The sequence below is a fragment of the Triticum dicoccoides genome, chromosome 2A (assembly GCF_002162155.2).
Source record: "Triticum dicoccoides isolate Atlit2015 ecotype Zavitan chromosome 2A, WEW_v2.0, whole genome shotgun sequence".
Taxonomy (NCBI): domain Eukaryota; kingdom Viridiplantae; phylum Streptophyta; class Magnoliopsida; order Poales; family Poaceae; genus Triticum; species Triticum dicoccoides.
The window spans coordinates 5,288,097-5,304,388 of record NC_041382.1 but is presented as its reverse complement, the minus strand read 5'-3'; the positions used below and the strand labels follow the sequence as shown (position 1 = coordinate 5,304,388).

General features: G+C 44.0%; 1 long non-coding RNA gene across 1 annotated transcript; it reads left to right on the top strand.

Annotated features, from left to right (window-relative positions):
- The first annotated feature begins 13,649 nt into the window (after window positions 1–13,649).
- Window positions 13,650–14,785, top strand: LOC119358567. Its single transcript, XR_005172253.1, has 3 exons — window positions 13,650–13,777; window positions 13,863–13,991; window positions 14,104–14,785. It is a non-coding gene; the product is annotated as an uncharacterized LOC119358567 (long non-coding RNA).
- Window positions 14,786–16,292: the final 1,507 nt, after the last annotated feature.

Here is a 16,292-nt window from a genome sequence, read left to right as displayed (position 1 = left end):
GCCGCACCCCTTCCTTGGAGGAAGGGGCAAGGCTGCGCCTCCCCCCTCTCCCCTGCCCCTATATATAGTGGAGGTGAGGGAGGGCATCCATACCTGAGCCCTTGGCGCCTCCCTCCCTCCCGTGACACCTCCTCCTCTCCCGTAGGTGCTTGGCGAAGCCCTGCAGGATTGCCACGCTCCTCCATCACCACCACGCCGTTGTGCTGCTGCTGGATGGAGGCTTCCTCAACCTCTCCCTCTCTCCTTGCTGGATCAAGGCGTGGGAGACATCGTCGAGCTGTACGTGTGTTGAACGCGGAGGTGCTGTCCGTTCGGCACTAGGATCATCGGTGATCTGAATCACGACGAGTACGACTCCATCAACCCCGTTCACTTGAATGCTTCCGCTTAGCGATCTACAAGGGTATGTAGATGCACTCCCCTTTCTACTCGTTACTGGTCTCTCCATAGATAGATCTTGGTGTTACGTAGGAAATTTTTTGAATTTCTGCTACGTTCCCCAACAGTGGCATCATGAGCTAGGTCTATTGCGTAGATTCTTTGCACGAGTAGAACACAAAGTAGTTGTGGGCGTCTTTATTGTTCAATATGCTTGCCGTTACTAGTCTTATCTTGATTCGGCGGCATCGTGGGATGAAGCGGCCCGGACCAACCTTACACGTACGCTTACGTGAGACCGGTTCCACCGACAAACATGCACTAGTTGCATAAGGTGGCTGGCGGGTGTCTGTCTCTCCCACTTTAGTCGGATCGGATTCGATGAAAAGGGTCCTTATGAAGGGTAAATAGCAATTGGCATATCACGTTGTGGTTCATGCGTAGGTAAGAAACGTTCTTGCTAGAAACCCATAGCAGCCACGTAAAACATGCAAACAACAATTAGAGGACGTCTAACTTGTTTTTGCAGGGTATGCTATGTGATGTGATATGGCCAAAAAGGATGTGATGAATGATATATGTGATGTATGAGATTGATCATGTTCTTGTAATAGGAATCACGACTTGCATGTCGATGAGTATGACAACCGGCAGGAGCCATAGGAGTTGTCTTTATTTATTTGTGACCTGCGTGTCAACTTAAACATCATGTAATTACTTTACTTTATTGCTAACCGTTAGCCATAGTAGTAGAAGTAATAGTTGGCGAGGCAACATCATGGAGACACGATGATGGAGATCATGGTGTCATGCCGGTGACGATGATGATCATGGAGCCCCGAAGATGGAGATCAAAAGGAGCAAAGTGATGATGGCCATATCATGTCACTATTTGATTGCATGTGATGTTTATCATGTTTATACATCTTATTTGCTTAGAACGACGGTAGTAAATAAGATGATCCCTTACAACAATTTCAAGAAGTGTTCTCCCCTAACTGTGCACCGTTGCGACAGTTCATGTTTCGAAGCACCACGTGATGATCGGGTGTTAGATTCTAACGTTCACATACAACGGGTGTAAGACAGATTTACACACGCGAAACACTTAGGGTTAACTTGACGAGCCTAGCATGTACAGACATGGCCTCGGAACACGGAGACCGAAAGGTCGAGCATGAGTCGTATAGAAGATACGATCAACATGAAGATGTTCACCGATGATGACTAGTCCGTCTCACGTGATGATCGGACACGGCCTAGTTTGACTCGGATCATGTAATCACTTAGATGACTAGAGGGATGTCTATCTGAGTGGGAGTTCATAAGATGAACTTAATTATCTTGAACATAGTCAAAAGGTTTTTGCAAATTATGTCGTAGCTCACGCTATAGTTCTACTGTTTAGATATGTTCCTAGAGAAAACTTAGTTGAAAGTTGATAGTAGCAATTATGCGGACTAGGTCCGTAAACTGAGGATTGTCCTCATTGCTTCATAGAAGGCTTATGTCCTTAATGCACCGCTCAGTGTGCTGAACCTCGAACGTTGTCTGTGGTTGTTGCGAACATCTGACATACACGTTTTGATAACTACGTGATAGTTCAGTTAAACGGTTTAGAGTTGAGGCACCAAAGACGTTTTTGAAACATCGCGAAACATATGAGATGTTTTGAGGGCTGAAATTGGGATTTCAGGCTCGTGCCCATGTCAAGAGGTATAAGACCTCCGATGACTTTCTTAACCTGCAAACTAAGGAGAAAAGCTCAATTGTTGAGCTTGTGCTCAGATTGTCTGAGTACAACAATCATTTGAATCGAGTGGGAGTTGATCTTCCAGATAAGACAGTGATGGTTCTCCAAAGTCATTGCCACCAAGCTGTTAGAGCTTCGTGATGAACTATAACATATCAGGGATAGATATGATGATCCTTGAGGTATACGCGATGTTTGACACCGCGAAAGTAGAAATCAAGAAGGAGCATCAATTGTTGATGGTTGGTGAAACCACTAGTTTCAAGAAGGGCAAGGGCAAGAAGGGATACTTCATGAAACGGCAAATCAGCTGCTGCTCTAGTGAAGAAACCCAAGGTAAAACCCAAACCCGAGACTAAGTGCTTCTGTAATAAGGGGAACAACCACTAGAGCAGAATTACCCTAGATACTTGGTAGATAAGAAGGCTGGCAAGGTCGATAGAAGTATATTGGATATACATTGTGTTAATGTGTACTTTGCTAGTACTCCTAGTAGCACCAGGGTATTAGATACCGGTTCGGTTGCTAAGTGTTAGTAACTCGAAACAAAAGGCTACGGAATAAACGGAGACTAGCTAAAGGTGAGCTGACGATATATGTTGGAAGTGTTTCCAAGTTTGATGTAATCAAACATCGCACGCTCCCTCTACCAAAGAGATTGGTGTTAAACCTAAATAATTGTTATTTGGTGTTTGCGTTGAGCATAGACATGATTGGATTACGTCTATCGCAATACGGTTATTCATTTAAGGAGAATAATGGTTACTCTGTTTATTTGAATAATACCTTCAATGGTCTTACACCTAAACTGAATGGTTTATTAAATCTCGATCGTAGTGATAAACATGTTCATGCCAAAAGATAGTAATGATAGTACCACCTACTTGTGGCACTGCCACGTAAGTCATATCGGTATAAAACGCATGAAGAAGCTCCATATTGATGGATCTTTGGGCTCACTCGTTTTTGAAAAGTTTGAGACATGTGAACCATGTCTATTGGTGTATATGCATGAAGAAACTCCATGCAGATGGATCGTTTGGACTCACTTGATTTTGGATCACTTGAGATATGCAAATCATACCACATAGGCAAGATGACTGAAAAGCCTCGGTTTCAGTAAAATGGAACAAGATAGCAACTTGTTGGAAGCAACACATTTTGATGTGTGCAGTCCAATGAGTGCCGAGGCATGCAGTGAATATCGTTATGTTCTTACTTCACAGATAATTCGAGTATATTTACTTGATGAATCACGAGTCTGAATTATTGAAAGGTTCAAGTAATTTCAGTGTGAAGTTGAAAGATCGTCGTGACAAGAGGATAAAAGATCTATGATATGATCATAGAGATGAATATCTGAATCAGAATTTGGCACAGAATTAAGACATTGTGGAAATTGTTTCACAACTGATACAGCCTGGAACACCATAGTGTGATGGTGTGTCCAAACGTCATAGTTGCACCCTATTGGATATGGTGCATACCATGATGTCTCTTATCGAGTTACCACTATCGTTCATGGGTTAGGCATTAGAGACAACCACATTCACTTTAAATAGGGCACCACGTAATTCTAATGAGATGACACCGTATGAATTATGGTTTAGAGAAACCTAAGTTGTCGTTTCTTAAAAGTTTGGGGCTGCGACGCTTATGTGAAAAAGTTTCAGGATTAAGCTCGAACCCAAAGCGGATAAAGTACATCTTCATAGGACACCCAAAACAGTTGGGTATACCTCCTAATTCAGACCCGAAAGCAATATGAATTGTTTCTAGAATTGGGTCCTTTCTCGAGGAAAGGTTTCTCTCGAAAGAATTGAGTGGGAGGATGGTGGAGACTTGATGAGGTTATTGAACCATCACTTCAACCAGTGTGTAGCAGGGCACAGGAAGTTGTTCCTGTGGCACCTACACCAATTGAAGTAGAAGCTTATGATAGTGATCATGAAACTTCAGATCAAGTCACTCCCAAACCTCGTAGGGTGACAAGGATACGTACTACTTCAGAGTGGTACAGTAATCCTGTCTTGGAAGTCATGTTGCTAGACAACAATGAACCTACGAGCTATGGAGAAGCGATGGTGGGCCCGGATTCCGATAAATGGCTCGAGGCCATGTAATCCGAGAGAGGATCCATATATGAAAACAAAGTGTAGACTTTGGAAGAACTACTTGATGGTCGTAAGGCTGTTAGATACATATGGATTTTGAAAGGAAGACAGACAATGATGGTAAGTGTCACCATTGAGAAAGCTCGACTTGTCGTTAAGATGTTTTTCGACAAGTTCAAGGAGTTGACTACGATGAGACTTTCTCACTCGTAGCGATGCTAAGAGTCTGTTGGAATTATATTAGCAATTACTGTATTATTTATGAAATCTTGCAGATAGGATGTCAAAACATTGTTTCCTCGACGATTCTTGAGGAAAGGTTGTATGTGATACAACCGGAAGGTTTTGTCTATCCTGAAATATGCTAATAAGTATGCAAAGCTCCAGCAATCCTTCTGAGGACTGGAGTGAGCATCTCGGAGTTGGAATGTATGCTTTGATGATGATCAAAGATTTTGGGTGTATACAAAGTTTATGAGAAACTTGTATTTCCAAAGAAGTGAGTGGGAGCACTATAGAATTTCTGATGAGTATATGTTGTTGACATATTAATGATCAGAAATGACGTAGAATTTCTGGAAAGCATATAGGGTTATTTGGAAAGTGTTTTCAATGGAAAACCTGGATTAAGCTACTTGAACATTGAGCATCAAGATCTATAAGGATAGATCAAAACGCTTAATAGTACTTTCAAATGAGCACATGCCTTGACGTGATCTTGAAGGTGTTCAAGATGGATCAGTCAAAGAAGGAGTTCTTGCCTGAGTTGTAAGGTATGAAGTTAAGACTTAAAGCTCGACCATGGCAGAATAGAGAGAAAGGAACGAAGGTCGTCCCCTATGCTTAAGACATAGGCTCTACAGTATGCTATGCTGTGTACCGCACCTGAAGTGTGCTTTGCCATGAGTCAGTCAAGGGGTACAAGAGTGATCCAAGAATGGATCGCAGGACAGCGGTCAAAGTTATCCTTAGTAACTAGTGGACTAAGGAATTTTCTCAATTATGGAGGTGGTAAAAGAGTTCGTCGTAAAGGGTTACGTCGATGCAAGCTTAACACCTATCCGGATAGCTCTGAGTAGAGATACTGGATACGTATAATGGAGCAACAATTTAGAATAGCTCCAAGTAGAACAGTTATTTGGAATAGCTCCAAATAGAACGTGGTAGCTGCATCTAGGAGATGACATAGAGATTTGTAAAGCACACACGGATCTAAAAGGTTCAGACCCGTTGACTATAACCTCTCTCACAAGCATAACATGATCAAACCCAGAACTCATCGAGTGTTAATCACATGGTAAATGTGAACTAGATTATTGACTCTAGTAAACTCTTTGGGTGTTAGTCACATGGGGATGTGACCTTGAGTGTTAATCACATATCGATGTGAACTAGATTATTGACTCTAGTGCAAGTGGGAGACTGTTGGAAATATGCCCTAGAGGCAATAATAAATTGATTATTATTATATTTCCTTGTTCATGATAATCGTTTATTATCCATGCTAGAATTGTATTGATAGGAAACTCAGATACATGTGTGGATACATAGACAACACCATGTCCCTAGTAAGCCTCTAGTTGACTAGCTCGTTAATCAATAGATGGTTACGGTTTCCTGACCATGGACATTGGATGTCGAATGATGTGATGGACAAGACCCAATCCTAAGCCTAGCACAAGATCATGTAGTTCGTATGCTAAAGCTTTTCTAATGTCAAGTATCATTTCCTTAGACCATGAGATTGTGCAACTCCCGGATACCGTAGGAGTGCTTTGGGTGTGCCAAACGTCACAACGTAACTGGGTGGCTATAAAGGTACACTACGGGTATCTCTGAAAGTGTCTGTTGGGTTGGCACGAATCGAGATTGGGATTTTGTCACTCCGTGTAAACGAAGAGGTATCTCTGGGCCCACTCGGTAGGACATCATCATAATGTGCACAATGTGACCAAGGGGTTGATCACGGGATGATGTGTTACGGAACGAGTAAAGAGACTTGCCGGTAACGAGATTGAACAAGGTATCGGTATACCGACGATCGAATCTCGGGCAAGTACCATACCGCTAGACAAAGGGAATTGTATACGGGATTGATTGAGTCCTTGACATTGTGGTTCATCCGATGAGATCATCGTGGAACATGTGGGAGCCAACATGGGTATCCAGATCCCGCTGTTGGTTATTGACCGGAGAACATCTCGGTCATGACTACATGTCTCCCGAACCCGTAGGGTCTACACACTTAAGGTTCGATGACGCTAGGGTTATAAAGGAAGTTTGTATGTGGTTACCGAATGTTGTTCGGAGTCCCGGATGAGATCCCGGACGTCACGAGGAGTTCCGGAATGGTCCGGAGGTAAAGATTTATATATAGGAAGTCCTGTTTCGGCCATCGGGACAAGTTTCGGGGTCATCGGTATTGTACCGGGACCACCGGAAGGGTCCCGGGGGCCCACCGGGTGGGGCCACCTGCCCCGGGGGGCCACATGGGCTGTTGGGGGTGCGCCTTGGCCTACATGGGCCAAGGGCACCAGCCCCTAGAGGCCCATGCGCCAAGATATAGGAAAAAGGGGAGAGTCCTAAAGGGGGAAGGCACCTCCGAGGTGCCTTGGGGAGGATGGACTCCTCCCCCCCTCTTAGCCGCACCCCTTCCTTGGAGGAAGGGGCAAGGCTGCGCCTCCCCCCTCTCCCCTGCCCCTATATATAGTGGAGGGGAGGGAGGGCATCCATACCTGAGCCCTTGGCGCCTCCCTCCCTCCCGTGACACCTCCTCCTCTCCCGTAGGTGCTTGGCGAAGCCCTGCAGGATTGCCATGCTCCTCCATCACCACCACGCCGTTGTGCTGCTGCTGGATGGAGGCTTCCTCAACCTCTCCCTCTCTCCTTGCTGGATCAAGGCGTGGGAGACATCGTCGAGCTGTACGTGTGTTGAACGCGGAGGTGCTGTCCGTTCGGCACTAGGATCATCGGTGATCTGAATCACGACGAGTACGACTCCATCAACCCCGTTCACTTGAACGCTTCCGCTTAGCGATCTACAAGGGTATGTAGATGCACTCCCCTTTCTACTCGTTGCTGGTCTCTCCATAGATAGATCTTGGTGTTACGTAGGAAAATTTTTGAATTTCTGCTACGTTCCCCAACAGTACCAACATGGTTCCAAAGGTCTCCAAAAGTAGAAAAAAAAAGGTACAGAAAGCTCACACAGAGCCAAATAAAGGCTAGGAAACTTTGTTTGTGTACGGGTTGCTTTTCCTCTATATAGCGGGCGCTGGAAATTTCAGTTGCGATGATAGCAAGGATCAAGGAAAAGAGAACAAGGGTGGGGCTTAAACTTCAGTACGAGCACTTGCCGTGGTTCTGCTATGCATGTGGCTACATCGAGCATCAGGTCATGTCTTGTGCACGTAAGTTCAGGTGGTGAACCTGTATGCTGACGACTGCGATGCTTACCACTGAGGAAGTTTGTGCAGCAAGCAGGAAGTAAGACCTGAATTTAACTAGATGACCCACAATATCTAGCAACTCAAACCATTGTGTCACATTAGAGTAATTTTTAATACAGTCATATAGCTATCCATGCTGACATGGTGTATTATTATTTTCATTGGAGGTTAATTAAGTTTTTTTCAGGCACCTTGGACAAATTTTGGAAAGAGGGGCACGGCTCGGAGGTATGAGCCCCAGCAAGGGCCATCACAGCTGCGCTGACAAGCAAGTGTAAGTTGGTGATGGTGCCACCGTGTCAGAGTTCGGAGATTACCCTTGGAAGCACAAATTGGACAAAGTGCCTTTGTGCCACTGGTGTTTCAACACCAGGGATGTGATTTTGCTCTATAGTTTGCGGTACATTAGACAATTTTGTATGCTATTCAGTAATTAATGCTAAAGTTTATTCCTACAGCGTGTACATGAACAGGTCCCTGTTTACCGATGGCGAAAACTCATCCTTGATCCAGCTTACTCCTGCAAATGTTGACCAACAGACAATTCTCTTCATGCCTTATTCATAACATCAAATTTCTCAACCTGATGGCATCTGTCAAGGATCTCTAAAGCCGATGGATTAAACTTGTGTTTTTCTCGTGTGTTCAGTATACATGGTTATCTTCGTAGGCTAATTTCACTTTTGATAACTGATGATAAAGCGACAATGGAATCAGAAGGTGAGCTAAAAATAATCTTGTTATCTATTGTTGTTGCAAATTTTCCAGTATGCGTGTATCTATCATAAAAAGGAAGCAAGTTTATACCATGATTATAATGTCTTACTGATGTGCTTATTGTATCGATGAAACATCTCAAATGCATTTCTTTTTACAAATCTAATTACTAGGATTCTTTTTTTCTTTCGTTTTATATTTAACATTAAAGTTTGCTTTTCTATCTTTTCTGATTCACAAATTACGGTCATGCTAATGGAAATGATGAATACACTTCTATAGTTGGTCGTAAAACCAGTCGAGCATCTGGCCAAACCCATTTGCGATGCAGGCCCAAAAAACTTCATCATTCATTCTGCAAGCTGCCTAAAGAAAAAACAGCACCACTGAAACCATCTCTGGTTGATTAATTGGTTCGGCTAATCAAATTATTCAATTGAAACATGTGAGAAATTATTATAAAAAGAATCTGGATGCATCATATTAAAAGTGGAATAGGGGCAGCGGCATCGATCCTTCGTAATGACCATCTGCTGGAAGGCGACGCGGTTGGCGAGAATTTGCTTAGCTCTTTCGATGACGCCACACGGGCATTCGTGAATTCCGAGTAAGCCGCGACCCGGTTTGACAGGGTGAGGGATGCGGGAGTGGTTGACAATGAGGTGGCCCTGTCTAAGGGCACCCAGTAGACTGAGAAAGGAACATTGTTTCTGTAAAAAAATGATATTCAGACTTTCAGAGCACCCCCTGCACTACATGAGATTTAGAAGGTATTCAGATTAGTGTTTGCTGATTTCTGTAAATTCTGTTTGTGTGAGTTTTATATTTTTCTATCCCTATCAACGTACTAATCCACTGTTCATTGATGTGCAGGTGGTATGGCCGGCGGATGCATCCATGTGCTAATCATCTGGCACCAAGCGAACGGAGCTGAACGAGTTGGGGCCACCAGCTGGCTGACAACGCACACATGGGCGAGCATGAGCAACATGGAGCTAGGGAGTAAGCTGGGAGCGGATGGATGGGGCGTGAGGTAGAACGGGGGTGGGGAGCGGGCGGACCGTGGACATAAGAGAACAACACCGGGTTTGTTAATTACTTTATGCACGATCACAGATTTATCTCTTTATTTATGTGGCTTATCAGGCTTGCCGCACGATCACAGATTTATCTCTTTATTTATGTGGGTGGGCAGAAACATCCTTTCTAAAGTTTTTTCGGGGCTGTATTGACGAACAACTTGTTCAGTGATACCAACCCCTTCGAGCTCCCTCAACCCTTCGACAACACTTATTCAGTTTCTCACCACAAGTGAGTTCTATTTGCACCAACAAGCGTGTTAATCATTGTACGTGTTGGTAATCAGAGTTCAGATAAATGCTACTAATGCTAGCGTTCACCCTACATGGACAGAGTGGTGGCCTAACGATATGGTTAAATAATAAACTGACTTGGAAGAAGCAACAGAACTTATTATGGACAAAGAGAGATGCACAATTTTTCTAATATGTTTATTATTGGTCGTTTCATGCATCATTTAGGGTAAAAAAATCCTAGAACATGAGTTTGTCCTTGCATAATTATCCATGCTTGATGGCACTACATCGTATCAGCATACTTTAAGTTTGTCCTTGTATTATCACGTATTCAAGGGCAAAAATGCCCAGAACAAAGAAATGATGAATTGTATTGTAGTCATTCTTGTAGTTAAATATTATGTTTAAAATTGATCACCACTTGGGATGTTGCCAACTGCAGGGTCGATGAGACATTGAATTGCCATATTGCTTTTCCCTCTTATTGACATGTTAAGAATATATCTTTAACAATAGAATTTAATATTTGTGCTTTCAGGTAGTAAGAGACATGATCAGATCGCTAACCAGTGATGAAGGCGATATGTGGTCATTGACGTCATGCTAAATGTTGGTGTAGTGCCAAATAAGAAGATACGGAACAAAATCCCTAAGCTAGACATTATGGTATAATGGAAATTTGAGGATGTAGGTGGATGTGGGCGCTGTGGCCGCCACCAAGGATGTAGGGGTCGCGCCCCAAGCTGCAAGTACGTGGTAGGTGCATCAAAACTGACGAGGACATGGGAGCCGCACTGCAGCATGAGTGTTTTTCATAATTTATTTAGGTATGTGAAGTCTTTTTAATGTTCACATATATGCTGAAATTTTGACATTGAAGAACCAGCAATGGAGTTGTATGTAATTTCTTGCTAGAGCTATACCATTCTTTTTAGTACTAACTAATTCCCATGAGTGCCAATGGTGAAATTTTCAGGCCTATGTACTGGATGATATTTTCATTGCTGGCAATCTTCATCAACCTATCTACGAGGACATTGATATACTAATTGTTGCACAAGTGTTCTCAGCACCGGCTAACAAGAAGAGAGTATGATTGTTCAATGCTCACTGTTGTAAGCTTGTTTCACGAGGAGCTTCTCAGTGTTGTACATGTAGGGTGTGGATAATATAAATAAAATCTATTTGTTCATTCTTCTACTGTACCTCCGATTTGTCCCCCACGGTTTAGTAGAGTACAGTTATGTGCTAAAGTATTAGGAAGTCATCATCTTCTAAAATATATTGTTATCTACTCAACCCAGTAAGCAAATAAAGAGTGTGGTGAACTTAACACCTTTCTATCTTTATTTGTTGTTTCTCTTATTCATAGCGTCTTTTCCCCATTTATAAATCTAATGGTGGTGAACTTAGACTTTGCGTAAGGAGAGCCATTCTGTTTTCTTGAACTTAACAACTCTCTATATCCTTATTTATCCAGAAAGCTTTCAGACGATACTCACACCATCTGACTCTTTGAAACATATAAATGTTTTTTCAGATCTATTACAATCCAAGATTTGTTAATTAATCATATTATTTATACTCATAAGTAGTATAAAGTTACCCCAAAATTGTTAATATGATTTTGGATTATATATTATGATGCTGAAAAGGACGTTATTGGTGCCCATTAAAATAACAGTATGAAATAACCCTGCATATATTTGTTGGTTTTTAATTTAAGTTTTTCAACTCAACTGAAATTATTATTTGTACTCCTTCCGTTCCTAAATATGTCTTCCTAGAGACTCCAATGTGAACTACATACGGAGCAAAATGAATGAATCTACACTTTAAAATATGTCTATATACATTTGTATGTAGTCCTTATTGAACTTTCAAAAAAGACTTATATTTAGAAATAGAGGGAGTACAACATTTACTGACTCTCCTATTGGCTATCTGGAATGATTGTGGGTATTAATGAAGAAGTCCTAGTTAGGTGGACTAGCTCAAAATGGAGAAGTATGTTGGTATTTTCGGTTGATTGTTTTAAGCATTTAAGCTCGTAGCAACTTGTAACGTCAATATCTTTGGGATGCCTTGCAATATTTTAGAAAACTATATTTTTTTCAGCATGATGTGATCTGGTCTGATCTAGCGTGCTGCCTGAGACGTCCAGACCCCATTACTTCTCACATATGGTGGTTTTTAGATAGCGTAGACACATCATGCTACGGGCAGTCTACTAGTAAGACTCATAAAAGTCCAATAATAGAAGACCATGTATTTTGTTACGAGAGCGGCGGCCTAGCCTGTCTAGCTCTCTCTGGTCCTCAACTGAAGTCGAGAGCAATTAGTTAACGAGCACTTGTTTGGGAGCATCGCAACGATCAACGTCACTCGGCGTGCTCTCAGCCATTCGTCACGTGTCGCGCTCTGGACGCTCCCTCCGGATTTTGTTTTTTTATTTTTCCGCACGCGTTTTCGGCTTTTTAAACGGTTTTTTCCAGGTTTTTCCGACATTTTGGTTTTCCACCGGTCTTCCTTAGCTTTTCAATCAAATTTTTTTTTAAAAAAAGAGCGAAAAATGCGTTTTCTTATTTTTTTCGCGAGAGTCGCGGTTTTGCTTCCGCGAGAGGCACGATTTTGCTTTCGCGAAAGTCACGGCCATGCCTCTCGAAAACAAAAAAAAATGTGTTTTTTGTTTTTTCTTTTTTTCGCGAGAGTCACGGTTTTACTTCCGCGAGAGGCATGGATGTGCTTTCGCGAGAGTCACGGCCGTGCCTCTCGAAAAAAAAATAGATGTTTTCTATTTTTTTTTCTTTCGCGAGAGTCACGATTTTGCTTCCGCGAAAGACATGGTTGTGCTTCCGCGAGAGTCACGGCCGTGCCTCTCGGAAAAGGGAAAAACGCGTTTTCTATTTTTTCCTTTCGCGGGAGTCACGGTTTTGCTTCCGCAAGAGGCATGGGTGTGCGTTTTCTCTTTTTTTTTTCTTCCGCGAGAGTCACGATTTTGCTTCTGCGAGAGGCATCGTTGTGATTTCGTGAGAGGCACGGGCGTGCCTCTTTTGGAAAGGGAAAAACCCATGCTCCCGGTTCGGTTTTTTCGTCCGATTTTTTTTCGTGAAAAAAAGTTCAACCTATCAACATGGGATCTATTTTGAAGATCTCGACGCGAGGAATCCAAGGGTGAAAGCAGTTCGAGATTTGAACGCACAGTTTGAGAGATAAAACGTTTTGAATAAACGGATCTACGAAAAAGGGAAAACTTTCAGGTTGGGGTGATCTTTGCAACGAGTACTTTTTAATTAGTAATTTCGACTAAAGTCCAAGCCGGATTATAAGTTGATCAAACGGCCAATAATGCCCAGAAGCGCGGCGACTATTTCTCCCTTTAAGCCAGCCCTAAGCTAGCATCGATCAAGGTTTTTCCTTCCTGCAGGTTAGGCCATCTCCAACCGTTCGGCCCCTCAGGAGGCGTTTTTATCGCCGCTTGGGGGATTGCCGGCGAGAATTTTGTCCTGCGAACGAGAAAATCTCCAGCCTTATACACCCCAAGCGAGGCCCGTCGTACTCGGCGCGCCACCGTATCCGCCCCATCTGCATCCGCGCCCGCGCCCGTGCCGCTCGCGTGCTCGCCCGCGCCTGGCCGCTCGCGCCCGCGCCCGCGGCCGGCCGCTCGCGCCCGCGCGCCTGCGTCTGGCCGCTCGCGGCCGCTCGCGCGCTCGCCCGCGCCTGGCCGCTCGGGCCCGCGCCCGGCCGCTCGCGCACGCGCGCCTTCCTCAACTGATACAAGCGCGCCGACTACACCGCCTACTCCTTCAACACGTGGCCCGTGGCGCGCAACCACTGCCAGCGTCCCCAGGTGTACTACATGCGCCGGTCGCGCATGGAGCGGCGGGTCCGGCGCCGGCGCACCAACGCGACGCTGGAGACGACCGTGACCGAGTACGAGCGGCACACCCCCGCGCCCAACGTGACCTGCCGGTGGCGCATTCCCGACCCCGCCGGCCTGCTCGACCGCGTCGTCATCGTCAAGAAGCCCGACCCCGACCTCTGGAAACGGGTACGCATTGCCCTTCCTTCGTGGCATGGCATGGTTTTTGTTGGTGGTGCTGATCGAACCAACGCTCGTGTGCGTGTGCATCCAGTCTCCGAGGAGGAACTGCTGCAGGGTGGTGTCGTCGCCCAAGAACGGGACGAAGCTGGACCGGACCATGGCCGTCGACGTGGGTGTCTGCCGGGACGGCGAGTTCGCCCGAGTTTAGCCAGCCAGCTAGGTAATCATAATCCCTCCTGCTAGCTCCCTTCAACAACGTCTCCGATATCTATCTATGCATGCGTCTGGTCTGGTGGCACTGAACTTGCTCTGATTTTCCTCTGTTTGCGCAGGGGAGCTCTGAGTTATGCGACACCCCGGCCTGGGCGTGGGCGTGGACCTGGCCGGTGAAGGCGACACCCCGGCCGGCAGCGGGCTGGTGCCCCGCGGGGTACGGGCTGGGCCAGGCGACCCCGGGCGTCTGGTGCGCGGGCGTGGTCGATCCGGAGTTGCGGCGGCGCGGGGTCCCGGTCCCGGCCGCGGCGGCCGGCATGGGGTGCCGCGACGGCGGCGTCTGCGACGCTGGCCGGGGCCGGCGAGTGCGTCTCCGCTCGGCGGCGCCGCGCGAGGTAGCACTGCCCCATGGCCGGGTCCCTGCCTCGGCCTGCCATGCACGTGCTGAAGAAGGCGTTCGCTGACCATGCACATGGTGGGCCTGAGAGGAAAAAAGGAGAGAGAGTGAGGTCTGAGGCTGACTTGTGGGGTTTTTGCATGCAAAATGGAGCGCCGGTGCCCCAGCTGCCCCCCAGCTCTTTGGGTTTCGGTTGGTACCGCCGGGCATAACTTTCGTCAAATCCGGCGCTTTTTGGACTCGTGGGGGCCTGACTGGATGAAAAAATACGCGTCGGCGATGAAAAAAGCCTCCTGGGGAGCCTCTTGGGGGGGCGGTTGGAGATGCCCTTACTGGGTCGGCCTGTCGCCGAAGGTTTTTCCTTCCTGTATATTACTGAGCCGGCCTGTCGCTGAAGGTTTTTCCTTCATGTAGGTTACTCGGCCGGCCTCTGTCCTGTGTTGCTCCGCTTTAACAAAAGGGGAAGGAAAGGTGCCACTCGGCTAACGTTGCATTGGTGCTAAGTATGTTAGGCGCGTTCTACTTAAAGCAAAAGGAGCTGATTTTCCTGGTTTTTCAATCGGTTTTTTCAAGAGAAAAAATTGTTTTTGTTTTTTTCTTTGTTTTCACCGGTTTTCTATGTTTCTATTGGTTTTTTCTTTCCTTTCTTTTAACGTTGTTTCTTCATATCTTTCTCGGTTTGTTTCTTTTATTTTTCTATTTTTTTTCTTCTCCATATTTTCCTTTTTCCTTTGATTTATTTTGCTTCTTCTTTTTTCTATCGTTTTTCATTTCTAAGTCTTTTCATACGTAACAACAATTTTCTAATATACATTTAACATTTTTTCAATACAAGTTTAACAATCTTTTAAAACATGGTCAATATTTTTAATACATATTTTAAAAAAAATCAAATGCTTGATTAGCATTTTCTAAATATAATATTAACATTTGTTTAACACATGGAAAACATTTTTCTATATATATTTAACATTTTCCAAATTCTTGATTAACATTTTTCAAATACTTGTTTAATATTTTTTTCAAATGCTTGATTAACATTTTTATATGCATTATCAGAAAAATCATCATTTTTTAGTAAATGGTCGACATTATTGATATACACATTTTAACATTTGTCAAATGCTTTATCAACATTTTACAAATACTTCTTCACCAAAAAATTTTTAAATGCTTGATTAACATTTTTATATACATGATTAAAAAGTCATCATTTTTTTAGTACATGATCAACATTTTTATATACACATTTAACATTTCTCAAAAGCTTGATTAACATTTTTCAAATACTTGTCAGACATTTTTTTCAAATGCTTCATTAAGATTTTTATATACATGATCAACATTTTTTTCAAATATTTGTTGAACATTTTTCAAATAGTTGCTCTACATTGTTTTTTCAAATACTTGTTCAAAAAATTTCAAATGTTTCTAGAGTGTTTTTTGTAATATATATTTAAATATTTTAAAGTATAAACAAAAGTACAAAACTAAAGCAAAAAAATGAAATCAGAAAACGTAAAAAAAACAAGAAAAAGAGGTTGTGGCCTCATGCGCGCGTGGTCCGGCCCAAGAAGCTAGCCCTTCAGCGTGTCGAAAGCGAGACTCGCTGAAGGGGGGATATAGGGGCACCCGCCCAGAAGTGTCGTCCGACAATAGAAAACACTAATAGCCCAACAGTAGGAAATGCTGATGGCTTGATAGGGCTCCAATGGTGCGCTGTTATAACGTTTTTAAATGGGACCATTATAAATGGAGCTTTATTTTCTCTAACTTCCCTGCTTTGCTGGGACGTGTAGGCAAGGACTTAGGCCCATGTACGATGCACGCCCTCAATGTAACCCAATTCACGCATGCCTCTACCTCTCGGAATCACTCTCCTTGCGCTAGTTTTCATCTCTAAAAGAACTC